The sequence below is a fragment of the Rhineura floridana genome, chromosome 15 (genome assembly GCF_030035675.1).
Source record: "Rhineura floridana isolate rRhiFlo1 chromosome 15, rRhiFlo1.hap2, whole genome shotgun sequence".
NCBI lineage: Eukaryota > Metazoa > Chordata > Lepidosauria > Squamata > Rhineuridae > Rhineura > Rhineura floridana.
Window position 1 is genome coordinate 19,682,504 of NC_084494.1, and position 11,265 is coordinate 19,693,768.

The 11,265-nt window shown below is 43.4% G+C and overlaps 1 long non-coding RNA gene and 4 other non-coding genes across 8 annotated transcripts; all 5 read right to left on the minus strand.

The window, feature by feature from the left end:
- Positions 1-1,442: 1,442 nt before the first annotated feature.
- LOC133370916 (uncharacterized) lies at positions 1,443-9,505 on the minus strand. Of its 4 annotated transcripts, XR_009759211.1 has the most exons (8): positions 9,410-9,424; positions 7,588-7,666; positions 7,016-7,109; positions 5,417-5,448; positions 3,501-3,587; positions 3,066-3,142; positions 2,161-2,248; positions 1,443-1,579 (listed from the first exon to the last, which is right to left on the minus strand). It is a non-coding gene; the product is annotated as an uncharacterized LOC133370916 (long non-coding RNA). The 4 variants fall into 4 exon arrangements; XR_009759210.1 differs by lacking the exon at positions 7,588-7,666 and having other exon boundaries at positions 9,410-9,505; XR_009759212.1 differs by lacking the exons at positions 7,588-7,666; positions 9,410-9,424 and adding an exon at positions 9,339-9,360.
- Positions 1,929-2,001, minus strand: LOC133371049 (small nucleolar RNA SNORD99). Its single transcript, XR_009759254.1, has one exon. It is a non-coding gene; the product is annotated as a small nucleolar RNA SNORD99 (small nucleolar RNA).
- Positions 2,828-2,962, minus strand: LOC133371044 (small nucleolar RNA SNORA61). Its single transcript, XR_009759249.1, has one exon. It is a non-coding gene; the product is annotated as a small nucleolar RNA SNORA61 (small nucleolar RNA).
- Positions 3,253-3,385, minus strand: LOC133371043 (small nucleolar RNA SNORA44). Its single transcript, XR_009759248.1, has one exon. It is a non-coding gene; the product is annotated as a small nucleolar RNA SNORA44 (small nucleolar RNA).
- On the minus strand, positions 5,018-5,161 carry LOC133371042 (small nucleolar RNA SNORA16B/SNORA16A family). Its single transcript, XR_009759247.1, has one exon. It is a non-coding gene; the product is annotated as a small nucleolar RNA SNORA16B/SNORA16A family (small nucleolar RNA).
- Positions 9,506-11,265: the final 1,760 nt, after the last annotated feature.

Consider the following 11,265-nt stretch of genomic DNA (forward strand, 5'->3'; position numbering starts at 1 on the left):
TACAGCTTTTCTCAGGAAGGTGATCTCAGCCTTTGAATTTCTGCTTGTCATGGGTATTAAAAGGCAAAGCAACCCTATCAATAAAAGTTGACAAATCTACCACTCCCAAATCCTCACTCATCGCATTTTTTTAAAAAAAAGGCAGATTACCAGAAGGATCAGTTATGCGCTGTAACAAGCTTGTAGCCATCAACACATTTGTTCATTCCAAGGCATGTGTAGACTCAGCAACTGAGGTAAGAATCTCATCTTTCACCAATCTCGCATCAGTTAAGACGCTTCAAAGTCAGAAAGCATGGAGAAAAATGCTCTCTACTATTAAATGATTTTTAATGTAATTTTTTAAAAAAGTCTAATTTGATAAAGATGGATATTATCTACACCAAGGTGGACTTTTGAATGTACAACCATTGAACAGAATTGAACTACCCTTTGGCGAAGGCATTTCCATTGTAGGGAGCTAAGTAACTCATTCCATCAGTGCAAAGATTTAAGCTTGTGCGATGAACTCCTTTCCCCAAATCTGCCCTGTCTGCTGCGGGAATCCCCACAACAAATCTAGGGGATGTATAGAGAGATTAAAGGGGGGAGTTCCAATGCGCAAGTTTAAATCCTTGAACAGATAAAATGAGTTAACTGGATACCACCGCCTTTTCCCCAAAGGCAATGCACTTGTTGCTAGGATTATTGGAATTCCCATCACCAGTGAAATCTGTCCATTGCCCCAGCTTGGTTAAATAAGAAATACTGTTAAAACAGTCCCTACTAAATGAATCTGACCAACACACAGATTTTCCTTTCTGTCAACATATTAGATAGCACTGTGACCAAACTAGCCCACTAAAACGTAGATGAGCATTACAAGAAAGAAGTCTCTGTAACTTGGCTAACCATTGTTAAGATTAACTACAGTTTACAGTTTGGGCACTACACCGCATTTCATCTAAAACTGAAAGAGAAGCTTCTGAACTCTTTTGGACCAAGTAAGAGTGGTGGTGAGCTCGTGAGCCCAGAGGATGTTAGGCTTCTTCTTGCAACCCAAAACCACAAGCCCTGGTTCAGCAATATATCCCAACACAGCCAGTTTCTCATCCGATGAGATCATTTTAAAAATCCACGATACTGTCTTTTAAGGGTTGCATGAAGAAGGCCCCAGGTTCAGTCTCCAGCATCTCTAGGTAGGGCTGGGAGACTCCTTTGAAATCCTGGAGAGCCACTGACAATCAGTGTGGACAATACTGAGCTAGAGGGATCAGTAAGGTGGCTTCCAAGGATCCTAAAACCAGTTAAGTAATAGCCAGGTAGCCAATACACAAATGATCTTGCAATTCACTGATCTATTAGGATTATATTATAGTAAGAGGGCAGGACACAACCTATGTTAAAATTAAGGTAAACTTTGCAAAGGAGGAGGGGAAAAATCAAATACTTTTCTTATTGAAATAAACAAAATTCTTTTAATTCAACACAATTACAGAAAACACAACCATTTTCTTCACGGAGAACCTCAAGACACTTCTTTGTAGATCACTCTACTTCTTCAGTGTCCTTGGAAGCCTGCTGAGGTGCCTTCAAAGTCCTAAAAAAGAAATGGCTTATTAATTTGGGGAGCTAAGCTTTTTAAAAGATTAGAAGACACCTCACATGACACTTAGGCAGCTTGTAACTTATGGAAATAAGCATATTCTCAGTCTGCAATACTTAACCAAACCAGATGAAAATAATTAAAATATGAAGAATGACCTCCCCCCAGCCCAAACCCAGATTGCATGGGGGCTACCACTGTCTATCAGAGAGGAAAAAGGAAGGCATTGCACCCTTGCTACTGTTGCCATATTATATCCATGTGATATATTCCAGTATGCTTGGTAGACAGCAAACAGAAAAAGGACGTTGCCCTTTAGAACACAATTCTATTACTTTTATCTGCTTAGTCTCAGTCCCATATCCGCAGGATTCATCCAGCTGTCACCATTAGAAAAGGAGTCATCACAGACCAGGCAGAGGTGGTGCTGCCATCTAGACATGATCAGCCACAAGCTTTCCAAGTTGTTACAAGGCGGCTGTTGATTATATGTTGCCCAACCACACAGATCTATCAATAAACTGTTAACACAAAATCAAGCTCCTTTTTCTAACTGTTGGTTAAGAGGATCTTACATTCTTAAGATATCATCGCAACCACGTATTCTACTTAGGAATCCTCTTCCGAAGGAGAATGTAAGTTCAAATTACTGCATCTCCACTCCTATAACAACAACAATAGTATTAGCAATAGTAATGCAACTAGACACTTGCATCAATTCTGCCCTAAATTTGAAAAACATGCAGCGCAAGCCTTAATAATGATGTGTGCTCTTAAGTCCCATTAAGTTCAATGGGGCATACCCTCAAGTGGGTACAGGTTTGCAGCCTTAACCACTTTTCATATGTTTATCCTTTGTGAAAGGAGTAAAAGCTTGTGATAGTGGCAGTAATAAAAAGGCCAGGAGGACAGAAAAGAGTACATGCGATGTGGAGGTTAATAGAGCATTGGGATTAGGACTGGGGAGGCTCTGGTTCAAGTCTCTGCTCTGCCATGAAGCTCAAGAGGTGGACCCTGGGCCAGTCAAGACAGGATATAAATGTAATAAATAAATAAAAAGCCACAGAAATACTAGATTATTTCACTTTTGCAAGTTATGCATATTACACTGCACATCATGAACAATGGCTGTGTGCACACCATACATTCAGAGCACACACCCCCCCAGCACCACAATCCTAGGAACTGTAGTTGTGGGGCCAGCACAGTTGAAAGACTCTTATAATCCAAATCACCACCACCACCTGTTTGATGCCAGCCCAGCTCAGTGCAGGATTTGCCCCAGCAAAGATCTTAGGGCCAGCTTCTATTTTACTTTCCCTCCTTTTTGACCATAAGACCGGTATTCAGATCTGATGGGAAAGAGATAGGGAGGCTACAAAGCAACTACAATTATTCATCTGTCTTCTTAGACGAGCAACACATTATAAATATATAATTATCATCTATATACATTGCAGTAGCAAAATCTATACAGTACCCTTGCAGAACTGACTGCTAGCCTTGCTGGTTGCAACAGGACATCCATTCCACGCACTGAATGGCTCCAGATGATCTCTGATTAATAATAAAAGATACCCAAAATGTGAAGGAAATACATGCAGAAGGGTAAAGTAGTGTTTTTTTTAAAAAAATCTGGAAGGATGTTGAGGCTGTCCAGAAAGCAGCCATGTAGGAGAGTCGAGTGACATCCACAGCTAGCAAAGCCTGAGAAGTCAAAGTCCCTCCCATCTTGTTCTTGCATGTTGTTGGAGATCCTGTGGCTATCTATTAAGCCATAGCTCTTGGTTTAACATGCAGCCCACTTACTCCAGAGAAGCACAGGTTGAATAAAGGAAACTAGAGGATCAGAACAACAGCTTCAAGTCTCCCAAATCAACCCTCATCAAGACAGGATCAGTGAGTTCTCCCTTACCTGAGCTCTGAACAGGACTTTACAGACCTCCACGGGAAGGCAAATTTCTGACTTGCAGACACACAATGCCATTCCAACTTCTTTTTCCTTGAAAGGGGATGAGGAGAGCAGAGATGAGCTGGAAAGCAATCCCAACATCTGCACCTATATCCAACACATTTTCCCTTATACAACTTTCCACAAACAGATACCCTCGAGTTATGGCCATGCTGGCTGCAGCTGAAGGCAGCACTAACCCAAAAATCGGGGGGTGGGACTGGGTTGGGAAAGGTTGCCCCACTGTAACTCAGCATAACTAAGCCTAAGCATTTACAACTGAAAACACCACATATTGCTTCCCTGCCTCCCCTGTGTAAAAATTTCAGATTGTAAGCTCCTCAAGGCAGGGACCTGTCTTCTTGTACTTTGCAAAGCACCATGCACACAGTATTATAGAAATCAGTATTATTATTTAATAATAATGCTGGAAGGTTCAATGCCATTCCTAATTTTTTTTTGAAAAAATTGAAAGCTCTTTGCCTATTTAACTGGAAAACATTTGCAAGAGAATTTGGGTTTGCATGTTCTTTCCTTCATTAAGATGCATATATGTTGTGGTTTAGTTTTGTTCATGTGTAAGTATTTTTTATTTTGAAATTAAGTTATGGCTAATTTGAGTCTAAAAAGAAATTTTATCCAGGTATAGAACAGTTCTCTCACTTTTGAGTTTATTTGTAGTTTTTACAACTCTTAATGAAAGATGCCCACCCAACATTAGAAAATGAGATTTTCTTGATTTTATACTGATGCCCTTTCTCCTAGAGGGCAGTATACAGACTCTCCTACTGTCTCCATTCTATATGGTACACATCATCTGAAAACTTTTGCCTACCATTATATATATATACATATACATATATATATATATATATATATACATACATACATACATATATATATATATACATACATACATACATATATATATATATATATATATATAAAAAATAATAATGGACTGCCTTCAAGTTGATTCCAACTTATGGGTGACCCTATGAATAGGGTTTTCATGGTAAGTGGTATTCAGAGGGGGTTTACCACTGCCTTCCTCTGAGGCTGAGAAGCAGTGACTGGCCCAAGGTCACCCAGTGAGCTTCATAGCTGTGTGGGGATTCGAACCTTGGTCTCCTAGGTCGTAGTCCAACAGCTTCACCACTACACTACTCTCTCTCTCTCCCTCTAATGTACACCGCTTAGAGAATTCTTAAGCCATCAATATTTTTTTCTAAAGAAAAAAATAGGCAGATAGTGATTGGCTCAAGGCCACCCCTTGGCTCACTGAGGATTTGAACCTGGGTCCCCCCAGTCGGGATATCTGGAGGGCGTCAGGTTGGGGAGGGCTGCTGTAACCACTACATCACAATGGCTCTTCATTGTAAAATGCAGAATGTTGTTACATGAAATAAAAAAGCAATCCCTTCTCCAGAGTTAAGATTTGAAGAGTTGCACTATGCTATCATCCATAAACATCACAATAAATATGTATTTTCCTAAAAGTGTTGCTAGACAGTTACAAGGGGACAAACTGAACAGCGACCGTCAAGGAAAAAAATGTTACTTTTGGCACCTTTTTGACCACATCAGCCACATGAGAGACAGACGCAGCTTCGATAGGGCCATGAGGGGCTGCTAAAAGCAAATGCATTGGAGGGAGGTTGGCCTCATCATGCATCCTGTTCCAGACACATAGTTTAATGATGCGCTACCAGACACCTCCATTGCTCTGCTGGTCCAGCATCAAGCCAAGCAACTCAGGAAGTCCCTACCGTCTCTGACCAAGCGAGATATAGCAGGGGAAATGTGATGGAACAGCTATAATGACTGTCAACTTAGTTGCCTCCAAATGAAAATGAAAGCATGCTGCCAGTTACACTTACCATCAGGGCATTCACACTGCCAGTCAGGTCACCTGCAAAGACAAAGGAGAAACTTGGCCACTGATGTCAACCTCTCTATTGTGTTTTGGGTTCCCCATCTCTGTCCTAGCTGCTACTTTCCCAACCAGTGTGCCTCCATCACAACTCCCATCAGCCTCAGCCAGCATTGCCAATGGCTGAGGCTGATGGGAGTTGTGGTCCAACAACATCTGGAGGCATACCAGTTGGGAAAGGCTGTATACACTCATGCTTTTTAAAAATATATGTTTTTAAATTTGTATATTTGTTTTTAATGTTTTCAATGGTTGTAAACAGCCCAGAGAGCTTCGGCTATGGGGCGGTATGGAAATGCAATAAAATAAATAAATAAATTTATTTAGATCAGGGATGGGGAAGCTGTGCCCCTACAAATGTTTGCCGGACTACAGCTCCCATCATCCCTGGATATTGGCCACATTGGCCAAGGTTGATGGGATGGAGGGAATCAGGTGCCCCATCCCTGATTTAATGGAGTATAGATGCCAAGCCTAGCCAAGCCTTTACATAAAGCGGCTTATTTATATTTGTATACCACCTTTCCTCCAAGGTGGTGTACCTGGTTCTCCTCCCTCTCCTCATTCTATCCTCACAACAACTCTGCGAGTTAGATTAGGCCGAGAGACTGACTAGCCCAAGGTCACCCAGCAAGCTTCATGGCTGAGTGGGAATTTGAACCCTGGCCTCCCAGGTCCTAGTCCAACATTCTAACCACTACACCACACTGCTTCACAGATCCTTTTGGATGGAGCAGGAATATAAATGTCCATCAATACAGAGGCTTCACAACATGAAGGCAGCTACTGGAGGGCCTGTTTACAATGCTGCTTGCAAGGAGGTAGATGTATTTTAGTTGCCTTTTATACAAACCTTGCAGACAAAGGAATCTAAGCAGGGCATCCATCCACCCCCCTTATCAGAGTACCCACTCATTTGAATATCAGATCGATCTCAAGTTGTACCCTCCAAAGAAAGGGCTTTAGGCTATGCCTGGGCAGACTTCAGACTCTACTTTGCTGTTTTTCCCCCCTAGGACCCCTGCAATCCAGCAACTGGAATCAGGTGCAAAATGGGGGCTCATGGGGCACAGCCACCTACAACTGCACCCCATGAGCCATACACTGGGATGACCTCCATATAAAAGTACAAGTTGATATCTGAGCTAGCCGAGCAGAGAATATAACAACCTAACTTGTGCATGTAAGCCATTTTGTTGCTCCTTGTGTTAAATTGGGGGTCAAAACTGAAAATAATATAGTAATCTACTGGATCTACCTTCTGCCCAGGCATGCCTTAGGCAACCCTCCTCTAGGATTTAAAAAAGGCCCTCTTCTATGGTGGCTGTAGAGGTTGAATTAGCAGTCCCCTTAAAAGAGATCTGTCGTGCCACCAAAATAAAGCAACGTTCCCCAACCTGGTGCCCTCCAACTGTTTTTGGACTGCAACTCCCATTAGCCCCCACCAGCAAGGCTAATGGTTAGGGTTTAGGGAAGCTGTAGTTGACCATGGGCTCCTCCAGTTCTCCCAAACAGTAGCCTATTGCATGGATGAGTGCTACAATACCTGTTTTGTTCCCAGCACGTTAAGACAGTAAGAGCAGTCCAATCTGCAAACCATTTCTGGCCTCTTCTCCAATGTCCCACATTCATACCCTCAACTGAAAAATAGTAACAAGAGGTCACATGTAAACAGAATGAGGTAAAGCTGCACAAATACCACCTTGGGCATCCATTACTTGGCCTTTGGGAAACTGCTAGGATGCACAGGCTTTCATTTTGCTGTTACCAAAACGGACCATAAAAAGGAAAATGTGATAGCCAGTTTGCTGACATACCCAGCTTCTTAACAGGGTATTATAAAGTAAAACACCATCAACAGCTTGGGCTGCCAGCTTTTCAATCAGCCTCTGTCACTATGCCTTAACAGCACAGTGGTCTGCAGCAATGAGCTGGCAATCATTTATTTCCATGCAATGATGAAACCAGTTTAAGGCAGAGCTGCAAGGCCTAGTTAAGAAGTTGGCAACTCTACACATAGTAGGCACAGAAGAGATTACAGCACTTAGCAAAGTGCGTGTGTCTAGCAATTCCTGGTAGAGAAATGGGGATTTTCAAAGTTCAAAAGAGCATCCTTACTTTTATCTGTCAATGTTGGACGACAGGGTCATCTAGATACTTCATAGGCACAGACAAAAAATATCAAGCAGTGTATGAACTAGAGAGAGAGAAAATAGGATGCGGCTCTCTTCCCTTGCCCCAATATTGCTGCATTTACAGATCAGATTTCTAACTCTCAAAGACCAGACCAAAAATATTTAAGGCACTGGGTTTATTTTTTACATTGCCAAAAACATGTTACTGTATTTTTCTTGACCATAAGAACCACGTGTTTTAGCAAAAAACTCTTGTGCCGTTGTTTCCCTTATCAAAATAATGGGAAAATGCAAAGAGGGGCGAGAAGAGCCTGGATAGATGAGCAGAACAGCTTATGCTGCTGAACCAGTATTTCCATAGACAGTGCAGTACTGTACAATTCATTAGACCCAAGATCTAGAGTCTGAAGGCACTCTATGCAAGTCTATGTCTGATCCAGGGACCATACCTTAAATAATAACAGCAAATATTTTACCTGCATAAAGCCCCAGGTTAAGAACAGAAGAAACAGCCTGTTTTACCCAGAGAGGCAGCAGCAGATAGTCTGCATGCCAAGTACCTGCTCTGCCCCTGAGATACAACCCTAGAGATGGAAGGGCCTGGGGAAAAAATGTAAAAAAAATTTGGGGGAGGAACTGTGGTCCCTCCCATTTCCCCCCCCTCCCCATGCCTTCACATCTTTATACAGCCCTTTCTCTGGTTTGGTGTCTGGCATATCCAGATGATGGGGAAGGCCTTTGATTGTATCAGGCTCCACAGACAAACAGTCCGTCCTGGCATGTAAGTCAACTTCCTAGGTTAACCCCTGCAGAGGAGATGGCAAAGGACCCCTATGAAAGCCTCTTCAAGTTCCATCATAGGAACATAGGAAGCTGTTCAGTATAAGAACCACTGCGCCATCTAACTCAGTACTGCCTACACTGACTGGTAGCAGCTCTCCAGGATTTCAAACAGGGAGTCACTCCCAGCCCTACCTGCAAGTGCTGGGGATGGAGTCTGGGATTCAGCATGCCAAGCAGATACTCCACCACTGAGCTGCGGCCCATCAAGGCATAAAAATTAGACTGCCTTGTAAAAAATACAAAACGAAAGATCTACAAGCTTGCAGAGTAAGAGATAATCCTTTCGAAAGATCGTTTGCCCTTAAATACCGGAGTTTACCCCCACCTCTTTTTGTGGAAGGTGGACCTTTATCACCCTTAAAAATGTAAATGTGCTGCCTTCAAGTCGATTCCGACTTATGGGGCCCTATGAAGAGGGTTCTCATGAGGCTGAGAGGCAGTGACTGGCCCAAGGTCACCCAATGAGCTTCATGGCTGTGTGGGGATTCGAACCCTGGCCTCCCAGGTCATAGTCCAGCACCTTAACCACTACACCACACTGGCTCACCCTCAATACCACTAATATGACCAGGCGATGGGCCATAATGCACCTTTGGACTCGTATTAAGACAGGATGGGATGCGCCCCAACAGCTGTGCCCTTTTAGGCTTCTTTCCCTACGGTTACAAAGAAGCAGAAAGTCACACAGAACCCCCGCCGCTGCTCCACACGATCCCTAACACACCCCAGGCACCTATGCAGGAATTCTACGCGGGTGTGGCCGCACAAAGGCGCAGCCACCCAAAACACAGCATGCCAATTCGCCTAACCCCGGCTTTTTCTTATAATTCACTCCTAAATAGGCAATACGAAACCTCACGCAGCGCTACCCAGAGTCAAAACATGTCTCACCCCGAAAAGAAAAGAGGATGGCGGCGGATTACATCGAGGCCCCTTCCCTTAGATAACAGAGCACTACTTACCTCCGTCCAACCACCCAGACACAGATAAGAAGGAGCAAAAGGAAGAACGACGCCTCCGACTTGGCCTTTTATAACATCTTCCAGCCAACCCCGGCTCCCATTGGCTTCTTTTAAAAAGAGCGTTGAAAAGGCTCTTGGGAAATGTAGTTTCATTAAACGGTCTCCTATTTCAAGAAGTTTTTTTTGATCGCCTCTCTTTGTTTTTGCTAGAGAAAAAAATCAAGTCAGACAGAGGGGAAAAACACCCAGGCAATGGCTTTTGGCGGGTGAAAGCAGACTCTAGGTCTGCCTTGAGTACTTTGATGTCATTTTTCTTGCATAGTCCCCCCCCCTTTTCAAAATATATTTGCTGAACGAATAGAAAGCTGTTACAGTCAGGCCATTGGGCCATCAATTGCTCAGTATTGCCTAGCCTAGGTGTAGCCAACGTGATGCTCGCCAAATATTGTGGGACTTCAACTCTGACCATTAGCCACCGCTGGCTGTGGCTGATGGGAGTGGGAGTCCAACAACATCGGCAGGGCACCAGGTTCTTCATCCCTGGGCCACACTGGCTGGCAGTTGCCTCTCCAAGATTCAGGTGTAGATCTCTCTCACCATCTGCTCCCCAATTTTATTTTTTTAAACTGGAGATGCCAGGGATTGAACCTGGCAATTTCAGCATGCACAGCACAGGCGTGTTAACCCTGGGTAACATTGTATGTCCCACTTCAAAAAACATTGGGATCTGCCTTATACCTGGTTAAATTAGTTGTCTCACCCAGCTCTCCAAGGATTCAGTCGTTCCCATCACCTGTTCCCTGTCCCATTTAAGCAGAGCTGCGAAGGATTAAAACATGCAAAGCATATGCTCTTCCTATGTGCTGCAGCTCTTCTCCCATCTCTGAATGGGGCCAGTTAATGGTGGTGAGGTGTACTTTGGTTTTAAACCACAGTCACCCTGATGAAGAAATCTTAGGGTGCAATCCTATGCAGCCTTACTCAGAAGAAGTACTGTTGAGTCGCATCCATCTGAGTTCTGCTCATAGACCCACTGAAATTAGTGGACCTAAGCTATTCATGCCCATTCATTTCAATGTGTCTGCATAGGACTGGCATAGAAGACAACCGATTGCACCTAATGGGTCTTATTTACTACAAAGGACAGAGAGTGTGTGTAGGGCTGCAGTCTTATTACAGGAACTTTTAGTGAATAATAAATCAGCACAATTTTGCTATGAATACAGCAAACTATTCTGGAGGAAGAAAAAAAAACCTTTGCTTTGGAGGGGATGTATATGTCTTACAGCAGGGACCTTCTTGGGAGAGGTACAGTATTCCCTCCTGTGTGAAAGAGGAAGAAAGTCTCTACAAAGGCAGCAGCTGCAGGATTACAAGTACTTACCTTAAAAATGAATAATTAACTCCCTGTTGCCCAATTTAATTGATTTGCTTGATTAATCATTTCAGGGAACCAGCGTTAAAGAGTATCAGACGCAGACCAGGAAAACTTGAGTTCAAATTCCCATACTACCCTGAAACTCAGTGGGTAACTCTTGGGAAAGTTACTTTCAGCCCATCCTAAAACCTAATCCCCGGAAAGCTGTAGCCTGTCACCATAGTCTATTGTGGCTGGGGGCCTGCAGCATGGTGGTGTAGCTGTGGACACACCACCACCACCACCATCAGTTAGGCTTGAAAACGGCCTATTTCCCCCCCAAACATAATTGCAGGACAGGGAGAGAAGGCAACACTATAGGCCAGATAGGAATGAGCCAGGGACTGCATACAGCATATTGCTTTAGACAATATCACGCTAGATGGGAACAGTGGTCCAACGTGGAATAAGGCAGCTTCCTGTATTCCAGGGGTAGGGA